At 36.7% G+C, this 20,989-nt stretch overlaps 1 pseudogene; it reads right to left on the bottom strand.

Moving 5' to 3' along the window:
• Positions 1–9,018: 9,018 nt before the first annotated feature.
• Positions 9,019–9,940, bottom strand: LOC118935898 (olfactory receptor 10R2-like; annotated as a pseudogene).
• Positions 9,941–20,989: the final 11,049 nt, after the last annotated feature.

Below are 20,989 nucleotides of genomic sequence, written 5' to 3'. Positions count from 1 at the left end.
TGCACAGCTCCTACCACACTCTTGCCTTTGTTTACCTGTCAACCTCTAATACTTTAACACTGATGCTGTGTGCATGAGTGTGTGTGTGTGTGTGTGTGTGTGTGTGTGTGTGTGCATAAATGTGGCTAAATTTGGGGGATGATGTAGCTACTATCCCCAAAAAGTAGCTACTGCTTCTAGGTCAGCAGATAAGTTTTGAACATTTTCCAAAAATTACTTGAATTGAAGGCAGATTTTTCCATGTCACTAAAATACAAACCCTACATGAAGTTTTACTAATTTGCTAATGTATTGTCTGTACATTCAACTGTATCTGACACATAGTAGGTGTTTAATAAATATTTGTTGAAAGCATAATTGAATGAATACATATTTGAACACAGAAGATGAAGTTGGAAACTGTGAATAGATTCTGACTTTCTGGCCCTTCCAGTCCTGCCCTCCCACCCTTCTGATTTTCTGTTCTACCTTGTCATTTTTACCTGCTTTTTAAAATTCCCATCTAACTCTCATTCTTTCTGTTCTATTCTTTTCTTGTTTTTTTTTTTACAGATTTGTAGATTTCTCCTTCTCTCTTCTTCTTTCCCTCTGTACTCAATCTCTCTTTCCCCACTATTTTCCCACAGAAGCACTGGCTTATGTTTGTTCAAATAAAGTCCCCACCTTACCTTTTTGTAAATTTATTGAAGTAGTGTTGATAAACAATCTTATATTGGTTTCAAATATACAACACAGTAGTTTAACAGTTACCCATATTATTAAATCCTCACTCTCTCCATGAGGTTGCTCTCTGTCACCACAGAAAGATGTTACAGATTCATTGGCTGTATTCTCCATGCTGTACTGCTATCCCTGTGACCAACTGATATTATGATTGAGAATATTCAGCCATAAAAAGTCATCATCTTTTCTTAATTGGCTCCTTTGTAGATGAAAATGCTTAAACCGAACAATTGGTCCAAGATTTGTGAAAATCATACATTATGTATTTTATCTAACCTGATAACCTCTGTCCTTAATTTTTGTCTGATTTTTACAAGCTTTTTATATTAATTATTTTGTATTGATTACATTTTATATTATTTTTGGCTTGGTAGTGTTTGTTTTAAGGAATCCTTCTGTGTTAATAGAAATGATCTATATCTGTGCTGTTCAATGTAGTGGACACAAAAGCATGTAGCAATTAAGCATTAAAATGTGGCTACTGTGAAATGTAAAATGTAGAAAGCGTATCATTGTGTTTTCAAGATTTTAAGCATTAAATGAAAAGCTTTTCTTAACTTCCTTACCATAGGTTTTAATACCCATTACTTTTCACTTCTCATGTTACAGTTATCTCTTTAAAAATCAGTTTTGTAAAGTAAAATTCCATTCAATAAGTTTCATCTATTTAAATGTACTGTTTGATGAATTTTGGAAAAGCGTATAGTTGTAAGACAACAATCACCAAATAGAACATTTCCACAATCTCAACAAGTTTCCTTGTGACCTTTTTCACTAAATTTCTTACCCAAGCCCTTAGACCTAGCCACGGGTAAACTGATACACTTTTTGCCAAATTACTTTCCCTTTTCTAGAAACTCACATAAGTGGAATCATACACTATGTAGTCTTTTGTGTCTGGCTACTTTCACTTATCATAATGTCTTTTAGATTTTTCCGTGTTGTTACATGTATCAGTTACTTGGAATCAATGAGTACTACACCATTGTATTGACAGAGCACAATTTGTTTTTCTATTCACCAGTTTATGTACCTTTTGGTTTTTATTAATAAAGCTCTTATGATAGTTGTTCTGAATGTAGACTAGTTTCTCTTCAAGAGATGATGGTGGCAGTAGCAGTGTTGTTACTGGGTATTTTAAATTTTTGCTTAAGTTTTGAAAAAGTTACCAAAGTAGCTGAACCACTTTACATGTTTATAAGCAATGTATGAGAATTCCAGTTGATTTACAATATCACCAATGCTAAGAAATCTCAGACTTTTGATGTGGTCATTTTGTAGTGTACGTAATGGACTCTCATTGGTTTTCACTTGCATTGCCCTAATTTGAGCAATCTTTTCATTTACTTACAACTTGTAAATTTCTCTGTAGAAGTGTCTACTGAAATAGTTTACCCACCTTTTAAATTAAATTTTAAAATATTACTATTAAGCTTTAAGAATTCTTATACCATGATACACTTATTTGTCAAATACATGTTTTAGTCATATGTTCTCCCACTGGGTAGCTTGCCTTTCATTTTCTTAAGAAGGTCTTAAGAGTGATTCATTTTCTTACAGTTTTGGAGACTAGCAGTCCCAGATCATGGTCTCAGCCTATTCAGCTCCTGGTGAGAACTCTCTCCTTTTGGTTTCTATCCTGGGACACTTTACCTGGGGGCTCACATAGTGGAGAGAGAGAGCACACCCAATTTACCCTTAATTGCCTGCATAAAGGCCCTAAGTGCAAATACAGCCACATTGGGGTTGAAGCTCCAACATGGGAGTTTTAAGGGGACACAAACATTCAGTCCATTGATATGGACTTTCCCCTCAAATGTTTTTAAAAACTCACCTGTGAAGTAATCTGCAATGGAAAATTTATTTGTAAAATGTTTTTAACTATAAAATCTATGTTTTTAATAGATATAGGCATATTCTTATTGGTTTATTCTTGTGTGAGCTTTGAAAGTATGTCATTCAAATAACATGCCCATCTAATTTGTTGGCTTTATTAACATAAACTTGTTCATGATATTTCCTTGATAGTTTATGTAAAGATATCTCTTCTTTATTGCCTAATATTGACAATCAGTGTCTCTCTCTTTTGTCTTGATCAGTCTTACTAGAGATTTATCAACTTTACTGAATTTTCAATTGAATACTTTTTAATTTTTTTCATTTTCTATTGATTTTCTCTTCACTATTTCATTTATATATAAAAATCTATAAAATAATATATAACAAATACACACTTAAAAATATGTGTATGTGTGTATATGTATATCCTTTTTTTCCTATCTTTTGCCTACAAAGTTAGGTTTCTTCTTTTGTACTACAACCATTTAATCCTATAAATTCCCCTCTAAATACTGCCTTAGCTATATCCCCAGAATAATTTGATATGCCATGTTTTCATTTTTTTAAGTTTAAGATCATTAAAATTTCCTTTGCGATTTTTCCTTTGGCCTATGAGTTATTTAGAAGTACGTGATTTAAGTGTCGATTATCTGGTATGTTCTAGATATGTTTCTGTTACTGTTTTCTAGTTTAACTTAATTTTAATCTGAGAACACTTCTCATATTAACTAAATTTTCAAAAATATTTTGAGACTTGTTTAGGGCCATGCATGTGGCCTTTCTTGATAAATGTTCCTTGCACACTTGAAAAGAACATGTGTTCTCTTGTTTCCGGGTGGAGCATTCATCAATACCAGTGAGGTCACATGGGCTAGGAGTCTTGCCAAATCCTTCTATAGTCCTATATATTAGAGGCATACTTGCTCTAACAGTTACTGAGACTGAAATTCTAACACTTCTCTGTAATTGTGGATTCATCTATTTCTCAATCATTTTCATCAGTGTTTTACTTAATGAAGTTTCAATCTTGTAATGTGCATATACATGTGGGATTTTTATTTCTTTTATGTAAATTGAATATTTTATTTCAAAACACCACCTTTTTTCTTAAGGAATGTTCCATGCCGTAAAATTAACTAACACTCAGATTAATACAGTCACTCTAGCTTTTATTTCATTTATGTGTACATGGTATATTATTTTTCTGTCCTTCTACCTTCAGCCTACCTGTGGTTCATAATTAAAGTAGGTACCTTATAGATTTTAGATGAGTATATCTTGGTATTTTATCTAACCTGATAACCTCTGGCCTTAATTTTTGTCTGATTTTTACAGGCTTTCCATTTTATCTTATTTTTGGCTTAGTAGTGTTTGTTTAAAGGAAACATTCTGTGACAATAGAAATGATCTATATCTGTGCTGTTCAGTGCAGTGAACACAAAATAATGTAGCAATTAAGTATTAAAATGTAGCTACTGTGTCTTCAAAACTGAAATTTTTATTGTATTGAATGTTAATTAATTTAAAATTAAATATCCACATGTGGCTAGAAGCTATTTTATTAGCTAGCATAGCTCTAGATATATAATATACATCTATAACTTACCACTGTCACTATTCAAGTAATGTCATAATTTCATGTGAAAAACCTTATAATCCTTTCTTTTTACTATCATCACCATATATTTTACTTCTATTATTCTAAAGCTTACAATCCATTGCTTTTGCTTTAAGTAACTATCTTTCAGGGAGAAGAAAAGGCAAAAGAAAGTGATTTTATACTTACTAATATACTTAGCATCTTGTATTTTCTCATCTAACTTTGTGTGATTACAAACTTTTATCTGGTGTCATTTCCTTTATGCCTGAAGCTATATTGTTAATGTTTATTATAGTACAAATTACTAATGATAAAAGTTCACAGCTTGTGACAGTCTGAACAAGACTTTATTTTACCTTCATCTCTGAAGATCTTTCTCCTCGGTAAAAAATTCTGTGTTGACAGATTTTTCCCCGTACCTTTCACATGCTCCATTACACTCTAGCTTGCATCATTTCAGATAACAAGTCATCTGTTATTCTTGTTGATCTGTATGTAATGTTCCTTTTTCTCTCATTATTTTTAAGATTTTCCTTTTATCACTCATTTTCAGTAACTAGATTATTATATACTTTGGTGTCATTCTCCTTCTTAATCTGCTTGAGATGTGTTGAGCTTCTTGATCTGTGGGTGCATAATGTTACCTTGATTTGGAAATTTCTCAGCCTTTATTTCATCTAATATTGTTCTGACTCCCTTCTTGCTCCTCCTTCTGGGACCTCAGTCATGTGCATATTTGACAGCTTGATAATTTCCCACAAGTCATCAATCCTCTGGGTTTGTTTTTCTTTTTTTCAATTTTATTTCTTTGTATGCTATATTATAGAGAGCTCCTATTGTTCTGTTAAAGTTGACTGACTTTTTCTTCTGCATTGCCCACTGTTTACCTTATCCAGTGTATTTTTCATCTAGACAGTATTTATTTTCATCTTTATAAATTAGACTTGGATGTTTTTACATCTTTCACTTGTTTTATCATGCTCATATTTTCCTCTATCTTTTTAATCATATAAGATATGTTTAAAATGATCATTTCAATGTCCTTTTCAAATAATCATCTCATCTATGTCATTTCTGGATTGGTTTCTATTGAATAATTTTTCTTCTGTGATGGATTATATTTCTCTTGCATGTTTGAATGTCTATTATCTTTTAGTTAAATGTCAGAAATTGTAGATTTTGTTTTTGTGGCTAGATTTTGTTGCATTATTGTAAGTATGATTGATCCTGTTCTGGAGTGAGGTTTTTTTTTTCATTTACAATCAATTCAATCCTTCTAATTTAAAAATATGGATGAAAGGATGCTAAGAAAAAGTAAAAGGGAGCACCATTTACCGTGGATAAAAATATAACTTTCAGCATCTTTTATTTAATGCAAGAGAATCACTTACCTGCATAAATAGTTTGTTGAGTTCAGTCACAAATTCAGTATTTCAAAACAGGAATGATGTTTCTTTCACCTTTCTACCTTCCATCACATAATAGGTACTCAGTAAATCATTGAAGAAAGAGTAAATAATTAATAGAATCTGAGAGCTGGCCTTATTAATTCATTAGATTGATACCAGTCAGTTGATTCCTCCTCACTTAATTTTTCAGTATCTGTACTAAGCCTGCTTTTTCCTAAAAGATTTCAAAAATCACAGGGACATAAAAATATCTTCCTCTCATACCAGTTGTCTTAGTTCCTTTGAGCTTTTCCAGCCTTCCTTTAGGTCTGCATGTTGGATGGTATGAGCGGTTTGGTATAATAAGGCTGAGAATTTATGTTTTTAAATATGAAAAAATTTAAGACACCTTCATATTTTGTGTATATTCACATCATGTCATCTTGGAATCCCTGTTGTCCCAGATGAAAATAAAATAAAATAAAGTCCTGATTACATGGAGAAGTATTCAGGGAGCACCAATAAATAAGGAATAGACAAATGTAGAGAATATGAAATGGAAATGATATTGAGAAAGGTAACAGGGACTACTTCCACTGCAGGAAGAAAGAAGAAGAAAATGTTAGAACAATTGGGGTGCAAGTACATTTGTGAATGCAGTGACAAGAAGAGCGAGTTTCTGTCTGATACCTTGTGATTTTATCTAAAGTATGATGCAATGTCATCAGGTAGCATTGTATTTGGAAAGAGTGAGACAGAAGGCTCTGGAAAGGGAGAATCATTAATTGTTTTAATAGACGTGGGCATATGTGCAAAAGTTTCTGCAGAGAACAGAAGGTTTGATTTTGTTTCAGAAAAATTATGTAAAATTTTCCTGAATTGTTTTGGGCGTCCATTTGAGGGTGGTGATTATGAACTTATTGTAATAATCTGATTTATTATATAATTTTCTCCAGCAGCATTCAATTGGTAAAGGGGAATGATAGATAAGGTAAATTGCTGGATTTTTAAAGGTTGGGTGTTTCAACAACTTCTGTCTCCTCTTTTATTACATAAATTAACATTTTAAAAAGATCAGGGTCTACAGTGAAACTCTGAAGCTGGTAATCAGGTAGGATGGTTTGAAGTTCTGACTGTAGAACTAGGAAAGCTAATTTGATGAGGGACGGATGAGGAAAAGCGTGTTGTAGGGAAAAGACAATTTCAGAATGCTCTCGAGATCTGGGAAGTATTACCCTCTGTACCTTTTCTTGTACAATTGATTTCATTATAATGAGGTTTTGTTAAAATGATGAAAAAGAAGAAGTCTTTAACAATGGAACATTGAACATAAACTTTAACAATGTCTATTGGTAGTATAATTGTTATGGGGTTATCATTGTCACAAAATCAGCTTAGAAGAGGTATGTGGCAGGGGACATGAGAGATGGCACAGAGCACAAAACTATAGCATCTGTCTCTGTGACAACATAGGGACCTTAAATATCTCAAATGATTTCCTAATTTCAATTCTTTTTTTAAACCTAATTTCAATTCTTAAAGATATGTCCAATTTTCCCACAGACTCCTGCATCTACCATTCAGATTACTATAAAATTGCTGAAGTCTTAGTGAAGTACAGGAAATTCTTGTGGTTTTACAAATTAATCTCTTCTGCTTTACCTACCAATATAACTTTATTTCCAAGAAGGTACATTGTTAAAGGGATGAGTTATTACTTTTTAGAACTCACAGGTGTTGGAGAAGAGTATATATTCTATGCTACCCGTGATGCAATGGAGCCAAAGTCAAGTGTGAGGGCTTCTAAATTGGGACTTCTGGAGACTGGCTGAGCGACTTTATTTTGTGGAGCATCAAATACAAAGATGGAAAACATCTTGCCATACTACCATCACTCTCACAATAGGCCCTTGGCTAGTATTGGTTAACCATAGTACTTCTTGCCATTCACTCATAAATATGTATTAAAATCCAAGCATCCACTATAATTGTATTTTCAAATCATACAAATACTGTTTGCCATTCAAGCCTGTGGAAAAAGAGACAAAATGGGGTTATAAGAGTGGTCATCAATAGGCTAGATATTATAAGTGAGGTATTAAAGAGCTGGATGGCCTAAATAGAAGATATAGATTTAGGGGAACAAATATCAAATATGAGATTGCCTTTAACAATAATACAACTAAGCTAATCCAAATAGGCCTTTTAAGGATAGGATTGTGGGTATATAATACAAAATCCTTCAATCTAAAAAACACGAGTCAGAGAAGAGCACAAGTGTGCTAGTGCTGATGGGGAAAAGATGAGGAAGTAAGAGGATCTTAAAGAGGTACATGCTCTAAGTTATGAAATAAATGAATCATGGAGATGAAAGTACAGCATAGGGAATATAGTCAATAGTATGGTAGTGTGTTTGAAGGGTGACAGACGGTAACTTCACTTACCTTGGTGATCATTTAGTGATGTATATAATTGTAAAAGAACTATGTTGTACACCCCAAACCAATATAATATTGTATATCAGCTATAGTTATGTAAAAAATTGACTTCCAAAAAAGGAAGATGATGATCCTAAGTCACTTGGAGTAGTGAATCATTTCCTGGGGAATCATTTGGAGGATACTATTAATAAAATGAAAAATATCTTGAGAACAATCCAGAGAAAGATAACCAGGATTTTGAATGGCCTGTGAACTCTGACATATCATGAGAATCAAAGAAGTTATCAGCCATTTAAAAGTGTTGATATCCATATTCAAATAGTTGAGTTGCTGCTATGTAAGTGAAACATTTGATACAAGATACACATCTCTAGGTACAATGTCTATGACCAAAAGAAGCAAGATATGTAATGGCTGAACTTTATAACACTTTGGTAGTGTTATAATTTCCTACTCAGCAGTCAAATAAAGGCTATATTACTGCAGGTTAGACTCCTGCAATGACAGAACAATTGGAAGTGACAGACTTGGGTTATTTCCAACACTGATAGCTCATGGTCATATTAATGATGTTCAATTAGGTTTATTCTATTTTCTCCATGATTTTCTCTTTTTTTGTAAAGGACCTTACTAAGATTCTACTATACCATTGACAAGTTGTGATGGCTGAGCCTTCTACACTTATCACCATTCAAAATATGTTCCTTATCCTTCCTGGAAGAGACCAATTTAGTATTCTTAACTAAGTTACTAAGTAACATTCTTAACTAAGTATTCTGAAAGATCAAAGTACTTGTGCAAGTTTAAGACTATTTGAGACTTGTATCTAAATTAATAATTAACCCAAGTTTAAGGCTGTACTCCACTAAGCAATCAGAATAATGCCATGGAGAAGTTTGCTTATAGTATGAAGTTATAAAGTGCTATGTAAATAAAAGACAATAGTATCATCATCCTTATAACTATTGCTATGGCCTCAGAAAGGATGTTTCATGGATGTAAAGTGTTCTCATTATAGAGCTTTAGATTAAAATTCTCCTCTGCCAATCACTTTCCAGATAGCCATCTGGTCATCCTTGTTGCTAAGGCTTTACACCATGGGGTTCGACAATGGAGTCACGATTGCATAGGTCACTGTCACAAGCCTATCTTTGCTGGTCAAGTACTTGGCTGATGGTCTCAAGTAGACAAAGGAGGCACAGTCAGAGTAGACAACGACTACAGTAAGATGGGAGATGCAGATGGAGAAGGCTTTTTGCTTGCCTTCAGCTGATGAGAACCTCAGGATGGTATGGACAATGAAGCCATAAGAGATGCAAATGAAAGTCACGGGGACCATGAGTGCAGGAACTCCACCTATGATGATGAACAGTTAATTGATGGAGGGATCAGTGCAGGCAAGCTGGATAACTGGTGAGATGTCACAGATGTAGTAGTTGATCTTGTTGGGGCCATGGAAAGAGAGTTCAAAGAATAAGAGGGAGCCTATCAGTGAGAACAAAAGGCCAATCACAGCACAGTGGCTGCCAGTTGTGCACATACCTGCCAGCTCGTAAGGATAGAGTACTGAAGTGGGTGACAGATGGCCACATAGTGGTCATAACCCATAACCCCCAGTAACATGCAATTAGCAACAGCAAACCAAGGAAGAAAAACATCTGAGTGGCACAACTAATGAATGAACTTGTTCTGCGCACAGACAACAGATTTAGGAGCATCTTGGGCAGGATAACAAAGGTGTAGCATGTCTCAGAGATGGAGAGGATCCCTAGGAAGAAATACATTGGCGTGTGGAGGCTGCAGTCCAGGCATATGGGAGCAACAATGGTAATGTTCCCACTCAGGATACTCAGATACAGGCACAGAAAAACAGCAAAGAGGATGAGCTGGATTTCTCTGAGGTCAGAGAATCCCAGCAACAGGAACTCTGTGACAGAGGAGAAATTCATTCGGTTAACTTGGCCTGCACGATTGACCTGTAGAGAACAGGAACGAAGGAACAAATTGTTACCCTGTCAGATGCAGGTACTTAGGTCCATTATGCATTGAAGAACAATAAATAGGACAAGATCTTATTAACAAAAAACAGGAGAGGGACTAATCCAAGTAGAAAATGCCCTATTAGTCATGACAATTAACGGAATTGTTTCAAAGAACTTATATTAAATATTTCTAGCAACATTTCTGTATTTCTTACAGTGTTGAAGTAATTTTTCACAGTGCCTGCTTTGAATAGCAATGAAGGAATGGAAATGTCTGAAAATTTACTTTTTAACAATCCTGTCATTTATTTTATTTATAATTCTCTGTGCCTTGGTTTTCTCATTTGTAGTATAAAGATACAGCTAGTACCTCTCTTTAGGGTTTCTTATGAAAAGTACAGCACGTAGCAGAGCACATGCACATTGTAAGCTTTTGGCCAATATTAGGTTTTGCCATATATGTGAATTTTTAGGAAATTGTTGATAGATTTTCTTAAGTCTCTTTTTGAACAAACTTTAAGCGTATGTCTGCCTAAAGTGTTACTTTTTAAACCCTATTATTTTATTTTCACAAAACTACTAGACTGACATTCAAACCCAACTTCTATTTGTGTACAATTTTAATGATAATACTATTGTGTTGACTTTAGTGTATCCTTTCACATTGTCCCACAATCTCTTTGACTCACTTGATAGAGGGAGTTGGAAGCAATCTTATATATATATATATATTTTTTTTTAATAATTATTTTTTATTGAAGGGTAGTTGACACACAGTATTACATTACATGAGTTTCAAGTGTACAACACAGTGGTAGAACATTTATATACATAATTCTAGGTTCCAGCTATCACCCTACCAGGCTGTTACAATATCTTGACTATATTCCTTATGCTATACATTACATCCCGGTTACTTATTTATTTTACCATTGGAAGTCTGTCCTTTTTTTTTTTTTTTTTTTTTTTTTGTGAGGGCATCTCTCATATTTATTGATCAAATGGTTGTTCTCAATGCACAATCATTATTCCACCCCAAGCCTAATTTTTGTCAGTCTCCAATCTTCTGAGGCATAACAAACAAGTTCTTACATGTAGAACAAATTCTTACATAATGAATAAGTTACATAGTGAACAGTACAAGGGCAGTCATCACAGAAACTTTCGGTTTTGCTCATGCATTATGAACTATAAACAGTCAGTTCAAATATGAATACTCATTTGGTTTTTATACTTGATTTATATGTGGACACCACATTTCTCTCTTTATTATTATTATTTTTAATAAAATGCTGAAGTGGTAGGTAGATACAAGATAAAGGTAGAAAACATAGTTTAGTGTTGTAAGAGAGCACATGTAGATGATCAGGTGTGTGCCTGTAGACTATGTGTTAATCCAAGCTAGACAAGGGCAATAAAACATCCACGTATGCAAAGATTTCTCTCAGAACGGGGGGGTGAGGTTCTAAGCCTCACCTCTGTTGATCCCCAATTTCTCACCTGATGGCCCCCCTGCGACTGTGCCTGTCTTAGGTTGTTCCTCCCTTGAGGAATCTTACCCGTCTCTGGCTAACCAGTCATCTTCCGGGGCCATACAGGGAAATGTGAAGTTGGTAAGTGAGAGAGAAGCCTTATTGTTTGAAAAAGTTAGCTTTTTACTTCTTTGCATATTTATGCCCTGTGGCTTCTATGCCCAGCATTTGTCTTGAGGTATCTTTACCACTTGGAAGAATTATGATACTCGGTAAATTTGATATGAGGCACGAATTCTATTTAAGGGTTGTAATTAGGAAGGAAGAAGAAAAGCTATAGAAGTAGCAGGCGGAAGAAAACATGGGAAGATTGATTATTTCTTTGATATATCTTCTTGTAGAGTAACTTCAGCATGTATAGGTTTTAAGCTACTACTTAAATTGCACACACACATTAACATAATAGGAGTATAGTTACATAACCAAAGCATATCTGTAATTACCAGCCATCTGCAGTGAAACCAAGAAAACCAGTTAGGCACCTTAGGCATTTGTGAAAACTTATCTATGATATGGTGGATATTGTCCAACTGAACTAGAACAGTCTGAGAGAAATCAGACAAATTAAAACAACCCATTCCTGGGGACTGTTCACATGCCATATGTTCTTTTAACAGTAAATAGTTTTTAGTTGTAAGACTTTGGAGCGCTACAATTTGTACTTCTCCAAATTCTTGGTTGAGTTCCAACAGTATAGATCCAGTCCAATTTGTTGTTTTACTGTATGCACAGGTCAGCTTACATATCTCCTTCATAATTCCCATGGCAAGTCCAGGAACTGGTGGGATGAGTGCATCTACAGCTGTAGCAGTGCGTGGATCTTTGTTGGAGTTTTTTTTTTGCTGATCATCTTCTGTCATGAGTTTTCCCGAGAGTGCTGATGTTGGAAGTTCTTTTTCATATCGTATCTTAGTTCATTTTCGGGGTAGCCAAATTCGGCTTTGATCCTCTGTATAAACACAAACAGACCCTTTGCCTACACTTTTATATGCCCTTTATGTCATTGTGTAGAATTCATTGGAGGTCACCACATAGGAACTGCTTTTTTTTTTTTTAATCATTAATCTACACTTATATGACGAATACTTTGTTTACTAGGCTCTCCCTATACCAGGTCCCCCCTATATACTCCTCCATAGACACTGTCCATCAGTGTAGCAAACTGTTGTAGAATCACTACTTGTCTTCTCTGTGTTGTACAGCCCTCCCCTTTCTCCCACCCCGCTATGGATGCTAATCTTAATACCCCTCTTTTTCTGCCCCCCTTATCCCTCCCTACCCACCCATCCTCCCCAGTCCCTTTCCCTTTGGTACCTGTTAGTCCATTCTTGAGTTCTGTGATTCTGCTGCTGTTTTGTTCCTTCAGTTTTTCCTTTGTTCTTATATTCCACAGATAAGTGAAATCATTTGGTATTTCTCTTTCTCCGCTTGGCTTGTTTCACTGAGCATAATACCCTCCAGCTCCATCCATGTTGCTGCAAATGATTGGATTTGCCCTTTTCTTATAGCTGAGTAGTATTCCATTGTGTATATGTACCACATCTTCTTTATCCATTCATCTATTGATGGACATTTAGGTTGCTTCCAATTCTTGGCTATTGTAAATAGTGCTGCGATAAACATAGGGGTGCATCTGTCTTTCTCAAACTTGATTGCTGCATTCTTAGGGTAAATTCCTAGGAGTGCAATTCCTGGGTCAAATGGTAAGTCTGTTTTGAGCATTTTGATGTACCTCCATACTGCTTTCCACAATGGTTGAACTAACTTACATTCCCACCAGCAGTGTAGGAGGGTTCCCCTTTCTCCACAGCCTCGCCAACATTTGTTGTTGTTTGTCTTTTGGATGGCAGCCATCCTTACTGGTGTGAGGTGATACCTCATTGTAGTTTTAATTTGCATTTCTCTGATAATTAGCGATGTGGAGCATCTTTTCATGTGTCTGTTGGCCATCTGTATTTCTTTTTTGGAGAACTGTCTGTTCAGTTCCTCTGCCCATTTTTTAATTGGGTTATTTGTTTTTTGTTTGTTGAGGCGTGAGAGCTCCTTATATATTCTGGACGTCAAGCCTTTATCGGATGTGTCATTTTCAAATATATTCTCCCATACTGTAGGGATCCTTCTTGTTCTATTGATGGTGTCTTTTGCTGTACAGAAGCTTTTCAGCTTAATATAGTCCCACTTACTCATTTTTGCTGTTGTTTTCCTTGCCCGGGGAGATATGTTCAAGAAGAGGTCACTCATGTTTATGTCTAAGAGGTTTTCGCCTATGTTTTCTTCCAAGAGTTTAATGGTTTCATGGCTTACATTCAGGTCTTTGATCCATTTTGAGTTTACTTTTGTATATGGGGTTAGACAATGGTCCAGTTTCATTCTCCTACATGTAGCTGTCCAGTTTTGCCAGCACCACCTGTTGAAGAGACTGTCATTTCGCCATTGTATGTCCATGGCTCCTTTATCAAATATTAATTGACCATATATGTCTGGGTTAATGTCTGGATTCTCTAGTCTGTTCCATTGATCTGTGGCTCTGCTCTTGTGCCAGTACCAAATTGTCTTGATTACTATGGCTTTATAGTAGAGCTTGAAGTTGGGGAGTGAGATCCCACCTACTTTATTCTTCTTTCTCAGGATTGCTTTGGCTATTCGGGGTCTTTGGTGTTTCCATATGAATTTTTGAATTATTTGTTCCAGTTCATTGAAGAATGTTGCTGGTAGTTTCATAGGGATTGCATCAAATCTGTATATTGCTTTGGGCAGGATGGCCATTTTAACGATATTAATTCTTCCTAGCCACGAGCATGGGATGAGTTTCCATCTGTTAGTGTCCCCTTTAATTTCTCTTAAGAGTGACTTGTAGTTTTCAGAGTATAAGTCTTTCACTTCTTTGGTTAGGTTTATTCCTAGGTATTTTATTTTTTTTTGATGCAATTGTGAATGGAGTTGTTTTCCTGATTTCTCTCTCTGTTGGTTCATTGTTAGTATATAGGAAAGCCATAGATTTCTGTGTGTTGATTTTGTATCCTGCAACTTTGCTGTATTCCGATATCAGTTCTAGTAATTTTGGGGTGGAGTCTTTAGGGTTTTTTATGTACAGTATCATGTCATCTGCAAATAGTGACAGTTTAACTTCTTCTTTACCAATCTGGATTCCTTGTATTTCTTTATTTTGTCTGATTGCCGTGGCTAGGACCTCCAGTACTATGTTAAATAACAGTGGAGAGAGTGGGCATCCCTGTCTAGTTCCCGATCTCAGAGGAAATGCTTTCAGCTTCTCGCTGTTCAATATAATGTTGGCTGTGGGTTTATCATAGATGGCCTTTATTATGTTGAGGTACTTGCCCTCTATTCCCATTTTGCTGAGAGTTTTTAACATGAATGGATGTTGAACTTTGTCAAATGCTTTTTCAGCATCTATGGAGATGATCATGTGGTTTTTGTCTTTCTTTTTGTTGATGTGGTGGATGATGTTGATGGACTTTCGAATGTTGTACCATCCTTGCATCCCTGGAATGAATCCCACTTGGTCATGGTGTATGATACTTTTGATGTATTTTTGAATTCGGTTTGCTAATATTTTGTTGAGTATTTTTGCATCTACGTTCATCAGGGATATTGGTCTGTAGTTTTCTTTTTTGGTGGGGTCTTTGCCTGGTTTTGGTATTAGGGTGATGATAGCTTCATAGAATGAGTTTGGGAGTATCCCCTCCTCCTCTATTTTTTGGAAAACTTTAAGGAGAATGGGTATTATGTCTTCCCTGTATGTCTGATAAAATTCCGAGGTAATTCCATCTGGCCCGGGGGTTTTGTTCTTAGGTAGTTTTTTGATTACCGCTTCAATTTAATTGCTCGTAATTGGCTGTTTAGATTTTCTGTTTTTTTCTGGGTCAATCTTGGAAGGTTGTATTTTTCTATGAAGTTGTCCATTTCTCCTAGGTTTCCCAGCTTGTTAGCATATAGGTTTTCATAGTATTCTCCAATAATTCTTTGCATTTCCATGGGGTCCGTCGTGATTTTTCCTTTCTCGTTTCTGATACTGTTGATTTGTGTTGATTCTCTTTTCTTCTTGATAAGTCTGGCTAGAGGCTTATCTATTTTGTTTATTTTCTCGAAGAACCAGCTCTTGGTTTCATTGATTTTTGCTATTGTTTTATTCTTCTCAATTTTATTTATTTCTTCTCTGATCTTTATTATGTCCCTCCTTCTGCTGACCTTAGGCCTCATCTGTTCTTCTTTTTCCAATTTCGATAATTGTGACATTAGACCATTCATTTGGGATTCTCTTCCTTTTTTAAATATGCTTGGATTGCTATATACTTTCCTCTTAAGACTGCTTTTGCTGTGTCCCACAGAAGTTGGGGCTTAGTGTTGTTTTTGTCATTTGTTTCCATATAATGCTGGATCTCCATTTTGATTTGGTCATTGATCCATTGATTATTTAGGAGTGTGTTGTTAAGCCTCCATGTGTTTGTGAGCCTCTTTGCTTTCTTTGTACAGTTTATTTCTAGTTTTATGCCTTTGTGGTCTGAAAAGTTGGTTGGTAGGATTTCAATCTTTTGGAATTTTCTGAGGCTCTTTTTGTGGCCTAGTATGTGGTCTATTCTGGAGAATGTTCCATGTGCACTTGAGAAGAATGTATATCCCGCTGCTTTTGGATGTAGAGTTCTATAGATGTCTATTAGGTCCATCTGCTCTACTGTGTTGTTCAGTGCTTCCGTGTCCTTACTTATTTTCTGCCCAGTGGATCTATCCTTTGGGGTGAGTGGTGTGTTGAAGTCTCCTAGAATGAATGCATTGCAGTCTATATCCCCCTTTATTTCTGTTAGTATTTGTTTCACATATGCTTCTGCTCCTGTGTTGGGTGCATATATATTTAGAATGGTTATATCCTCTTGTTTGACTGAGCCCTTTATCATTATGTAGTGTCCTTCTTTATCTCTTGTTACTTTCTTTGTTTTGAAGTCTATTTTGTCTGATATTAGTACTGCAACCCCTGCTTTCTTCTCACTGTTGTTTGCTTGAAATATGTTTTTCCATCCCTTGACTTTTAGTCTGTACATGTCTTTGGGTTTGAGGTGAGTTTCTTGTAAGCAGCATATAGATGGGTCTTGCTTTTTTATCCATTCTGTTACTCTGTGTCTTTTGATTGGTGCATTCAACCCATTAACATTTAGGGTGACTATTGAAAGATATGTACTTATTGCCATTGCAGGCTTTAAATTCGTGGTTACCAAAGGTTCAAGGTTAGCCTCTTTAGTATCTTACTGCCTAACTTAGCTCGCTTATTGAGCTGTTATATACACTGTCTGGAGATTCTTTTCTTCTCTCCCTTCTTGTTCCTCCTCCTCGATTCTTCATATGTTGGGTGTTTTGTGCTGTGCTCTTTCTAGGAGTGCTCCCATCTAGAGCAGTCCCTGTAAGATGTTCTGTAGAGGTGGTTTGTGGAAAGCAAATTCCCTCAGCTTTTGTTTGTCTGGGAATTGTTTAATCCCACCGTCATATTTGAATGATAGTCGTGCTGGATACAGTATCCTTGGTTCAAGGCCCTTCTGTTTCATTTTATTAAATATATCATGCCATTCTCTTCTGGCCTGTAGGGTTTCTGTTGAGAAATCTGACGTTAGCCTGATGGGTTTCCCTTTATAGGTGACCTTTTTCTCTCTAGCTGCCTTTAACACTCTTTCCTTGTCCTTGATCTTTGCCATTTTAATTATTATGTGTCTTGGTGTTGTCCTTCTTGGATCCTTTCTGTTGGGGGTTCTGTGTATTTCCGTGGTCTGTTTGATTACTTCCTCCCCCAGTGTGGGGAAGTTTTCAGCAATTATTTCTTCTAAGATACTTTCCATCTCTTTGCCTCTCTCTTCTTCTTCTGGGACCCCTATAATACGGTTATTGCTCCTTTTAGATTGGTCACACAGTTCTCTTAATATTGTTTCATTCCTGGAGATACTTTTGTCTCTCTCTATGTCAGCTTCTATGAGTTCCTGTTCTCTGATTTCAATTCCATCAATGGCCTCTTGCATTCTATCCATTCTGCTTATAAACCCTTCCAGAGTTTGTTTCATTTCTGCGATCTCCTTTCTGGCATCTGTGATCTCTTTCCGGACTTCATCCCATTTTTCTTGCGTATTTCTCTGCATCTCTGTCAGCATGTTTATGATTCTTATTTTGAATTCTTTGTCAGGAAGACTGGTTAGGTCTGTCTCCTTCTCTGGTGTTGTCTCTGTGATCTTTGTCTGCCTGTAGCTTTGCCTTTTCATGGTGATAGGAATAGTCTGCAGAACTGGGACGAGTGACGGCTGGAAGGACTTCCTTTCTTGTTGGTTTGTGGCCCTCCTCTCCTGGGAGAACAGCGGCCTCTAGTGGCTTGTGCTGCGCAGCTGCGCGCAGACAGGGTTTCTGCTTCCTGCCCGGCTGCTATGGAGTTAATCTCCGCTGTTGCTGTGGGCGTGGCCTGGCTCGGGCAGCTACTCCAAAATGGTGGAGTCGCGTTGGAGCAGGAGCTGCTGGGAGGCTATTTATCTCCATAAGGGGCCTCCCTGCTCCCTGCAGCCCAGGGGTTAGGGTGCCCTGAGATCCCGAGTTCCCTACCTCTGGATTAAGTGACCCGCCCTGCCCCTTTAAGACTTCCAAAAAGCACCCGCCAAAACAAAACAACGACCACAAAAAAAAACAAGAAAAAAAATTTTTTTAATTAAAAAAAAAAAAATTTTTTTAATTAAAAAAAAAAGGTGGTCGTTCGTTTTTCTTTATTCTCCGGTGCCAGCCTCAGGCCTCTGCTCACCGGTCTTTCTGCCCTGTTTCCCTAATATTGGGGTCCCTGTCCCTTTAAGACTTCCAAAAAGCGCTCGCCAAAACAAAGCAGCAAAAAAGCAAAAAAAAAAAAATGGTCGCGCGCTTTTCTTATGTCCTCTGTCGCCCAGCCTCCAGTGCCTGCTCACTGTTCTTGCTGCCCTGTTTTCCCAGTATCGAGGGCCCTGCACTCTGGCCCGGATGGCTGGGGCTGGGTGTTCGGCAGCCCTGGGCTCCGTCTCCCTCCCGCTCTGCCCGCTCCTCTCCCGCCGGGAACTGGGGGGAGGGGCGCTCGGCTCCCGCGGGGCCGGGGCTTGTATCTCACCCACTTCGCGAGGCGTTGGGTTCTCTCAGGTGCGGATGTGGTCTGGATATTGTCCTGTGTCCTCTGGTCTTTATTCTAGGAAGGGTTGTCTTTGTTATATTTTCATAGATATATGTTGTTTTGGGAGGAGATTTCCGCTGCTCTACTCACGCCGCCATCTTCCGCCCCCTCCCCTCATCTCGCAATCTTATATTTTTTAATATGAAAATTTCTTTCTCTTTTTTGGTATCATTAATCCACAATTACATGAGGAACATTATGGTTACTAGACTTCCCCTATCACCAAGTTCACCCCACATACCCCATTACAGTCACTGTCCATCAGTGTAGTAAGATGCTACAGAGTCACTACTTGTCTTCTCTGTGTTGTATGGCCCTCCTTGTGCCCCCCCCATACATTATGTCTGCTAATAGTGATGCCTCCCTTTATCCCCCACTTATTCATCCCTTCAAAATCATCCTCCCCAGTCCCTTTCCCTTTGATAAATGTTAATCCATTCTTGGGTTCTCTGAGTCTGCTGCTATTTTTTCCCTCAGTTTTTTCCTTTGTTCTTATACTCCACAGATGTGTAAAATCATGGGATACTTGTCTTTCTCTGCCTGGCTTATTTCACTAAGCATAATACCCTCTAGCTCCGTCCATGTTGTTGCAAATGGTAGGAATTGTTTTCTTCTTATGGCTGAATAATATTCCATTGTGTATATGTACCACATCTTCTTTATCCATTCATCTACTGATGGACATTTAGGTTGCTTCCATATCTTGGCTATAGTAAATAGTGCTGTGATAAACATATGGGTGCATATTTCTTTTTCAAACTGGGCTGCTCCATTCTTAGGGTAAATTCCTAGGAGTGGAATTCCTGGGTCAAATGGTATTTCTATTTTGAGCTTTTTGGAGGAACCTACATACTGCTTTTTACAATGGTTGAACTAATTTACATCCTCACCAGCAGTGTAGGAGGGTTCCCCTTTCTCCACAACCACGCCAACATTTGTTGTTGTTTGTCTTTTGGATGGTGGTGAACCTTACTGGTGTGAGGTGTTATCTCATTGCAGTTTTAATTTGCATTTCTCTGATGACCAGTGATGTGAAGCATCTTTTCATGTGTCTCTTGGCCATCTGAATTTCTTATTTGGAGAAGTGTCTTTTCAGATTCTGTGCCCATTTTTTAATTGGCTTACTTGCTTTTTGTTTGTTGAGGTGTGTGAGCTCTTTATATATTTTGGATGTCAAACCTTTAAGGGATCTGTCATTTATGAACATATTTTACCATATTGTAGGATGCCTTTTTGTTTTATTGGTGGTGTCCTTTGCCGTACAGAAGATTTCAGCTTAATATAGTCCCACTTGTTCATTTTTTGCTTTTGTTTCCCTTGTCCAGGGAGATATGTTCTTGAAGAAGTCACTCATATTTATGTCCAAGAGATTTTTCCTATGTTTTTTTCTAAGAGTTTTATGGTTTCATGCCTTACATTCAGGTCTTTGATCCATTTTGAATTTACTTTTGTGTATGGGGTTAGACAATAATCCAGTTTCATTCTCTAACATGCAGCTGTCCACTATTGCCAACACCAGCTGTTGAAGAGGCTGTTATTTCCCCATTGTATGTACATGGATTATTTATTGTATATTAATTGACCATATATGTTTGCGTTAATATCTGAACTCTATTCTGTTCCACTGGACTGTGGCTCTGTTCTTGTACCAGTACGAAATTGTCTTGATTACTGTGGCTGTGTAGTAGAGTTTGAAGTTGGTGAGTAAAATTCCCTCTGCTTTATTTTTCCTTCTCAGGATTTCTTTGGCTTCTCGGGTCTTTCATTGTTACATATTAATTTTAAAATGATTTGTTCCAGTTTGTTGAAGAATACTGTAGGTATTTTGATTGGGATTGCACTGAATCTGTAGATTGCCTTCAGCAGAATAACATTTGCCAATATTAATTCTTCCTAGTCAAGAGCATGGGATGAGTTTCCATTTGTTAGTGTCCTCTTTAATTTCTCTTAAGAGTGTCTTGTAGTTTTCAGGGTATAGTTCATTCACTTCCTTTGTGAGGTTAATTCCTAGTATTTTATTTTTTTGATGCAATTGTGAATTTAATTGTTTTTCTGATTTCTCTTTCTGCTAGTTCATCATTAGTGTATAGGAAAGCCACAGATTTCTGTGTATTAATCTTGCATCCTGCAATGTTCCTGAATTCAGTTATTAGTTCTAGTAGTTTTGTAGTGGAGTCTTTAGGGTGTTTGTGTACAATATCATGTCATCTACAAATAGTGACTGTTTGACTTCTTGTTTACCAATCTGGATGCCTTGTATTTCTTTACTTTGTCTGATTGCCGTGGCTTGGACCTCCAGTACTATGTTGA

This window comes from Manis pentadactyla, chromosome 18 (genome assembly GCF_030020395.1).
Source record: "Manis pentadactyla isolate mManPen7 chromosome 18, mManPen7.hap1, whole genome shotgun sequence".
Classification (NCBI taxonomy): domain Eukaryota; kingdom Metazoa; phylum Chordata; class Mammalia; order Pholidota; family Manidae; genus Manis; species Manis pentadactyla.
This window is presented reverse-complemented; position numbering and strand designations above follow the sequence as displayed.